The sequence below is a fragment of the Corapipo altera genome, unplaced genomic scaffold (assembly GCF_003945725.1).
Source record: "Corapipo altera isolate COAL_440 unplaced genomic scaffold, ASM394572v1 1, whole genome shotgun sequence".
Lineage (NCBI taxonomy): Eukaryota > Metazoa > Chordata > Aves > Passeriformes > Pipridae > Corapipo > Corapipo altera.
The window spans coordinates 24,247,091-24,249,037 of NW_020884873.1; positions in this window are offsets into that span (position 1 = coordinate 24,247,091).

The following is a 1,947-nucleotide window of genomic DNA, read 5'->3' on the forward strand; positions in this document are numbered from 1 at the left end:
TAATTGCAGCCTTTCCTTTGCTTTATGTCTATCACCTGATATTTTATAATTCATGACTTTCATGGGCAGGTAGAAACTCCAGTTTATTACTAGTACCTCAAAATTAGTAAAATATACTGAGCTGCTGCAGGCATAGCAAATGTGAAGAAGGCAAAAGGAAAAGGAAGCAATATGGCTGTGAGTTGTCATTTAGTTTAATGTCTAAATAAAATAACATGCCGACTGGGTTTTAAGCAGCTTCCAGAACAGATCTGAACCTGAAAACATAAGGTACCAGAAATACTGAAATACCACAACACACAACTAAAGCAGCACAGAAAGTAGTTTCTCTCATTCAGGAGACAACAAAGAGACAAGAAGACACGGAATAACTTCAGAGCACATGAAGTTTGGTATTAAACCTGTTTCCCTGGGTGATAAGATGTAAATGTAGCTTGGCTGTCTCCCTGACAAGATACATATTCACAGCTGATAAAACCTGGGAGAAAGAGGATAGTTGGAAAAAATGTTGAGAAAGGCTGGAAGACTTCAATAGTGGTGAAGAGGCCAAGTGAATCTATCTAGTTAACTTGTTCCTGCAATGGGGTAGAAAGTGAAATATTTAAGTCTTATCATTACCAACTTTTAAAATGCTATATCTTACTTCGTGATAACTAAAACAAAAGGATGGGAGGATGAGCTATGTAGGAAAAAAAAAACAAACAAAAAACCCCAAACAAACCTCTACCAACAAGCCAAACCAAGAACAAGTAATGGCATAAAAATGTAGCTTTTGCTTGTTCCAAGTTAATGTGTCCTGTCCCACACTTATGTTTTTAAAAAACTTTCATGTTGAGAAGCTATAATGGCAAATTATCAGCTTGTATAACGTCAATGTAAGGAGCGGCTAGTAGATTTTCACAGAAACCTCCTTGTATACTGGTAGTGATAATCCTGCTCTTTTCACCACTTTTAACATTATTATTTTAAATGTCCATTTCATGGTTAAACACAATTGATTTGGAACTGTCCTATAAGTGACAATTCTTATACGTTGGCCTAATTACTGACCTGATTCTGTAGATGTAAGAGTTTAATGTCAGAAGAAACTATAAAATGCAGACTGGATTTAAAAAAGAAAACAGGGCAATTGCAGTATGAGTTACTTCTTCAGGAACACTTGTGTATCCAATGACAACTTTGCTATCACAGTCCTCCGTTTTGCTAATTTACATCATCCCTCTTTTTACTAGCATAGCTATTGGAGCAGTACTTTTCCAGTGAGGCTAGTTCCCTCATCTAGCTTACCATGAGGCTGCTCACAGTACTACTAACACCAACCAGACCTTTCGCTACTCTTGAAGATTTTGCTTCTTCAGGTTTGCTGGCAGCTGTCCTGACAGTCCCCAGGGAGCTGCAGATGGAAGCGGTTCCGCCCGGCACCCGGCCGGGACAGCGCCTCGGGCCCCGGGCTCAACACCGACGGCCACCACCCGGCTAGGGAACCACCAGCACTGGGGGCTCCCTCACAGGCTGGGAGGAAAAAACGTGGTTTAGGCAAATTTTTTATTGGTTTTTTTTGTTTGTTTGGTTGGTTTGTTTTGTTTTGGTTTCGTTGTTTTCTTAAATAACCCCCCCAGGTAGAGTGCCCCACCCTATGGCTGCGGCGCCCCGCCGGCTCCAACACCCGCCGAAGCGCGCCCTTGGGCGGAAGCTCAGCCTCCCGCAACCACAAGCCTTTCTGTCCAGACCACCGGACAAACTCGGAGTCTCTAACTCGCCCGGCCTGACCAGCGCACCCGCTCCGCTCCCCGCCCGTCGCCCCGGGCCCCGCGGCCCGGCCGGGCGCGCGGGGGCGCTGCGGCTTTACGAGGGACCCGCGCACCGGCACCGCGCTGCGGCCCCGCCCCGCCCGCGCAGCGCAGCGCGGCCGCGCAGGGGCGGGTCGGGAGCCGCGCTGGTGGCGCG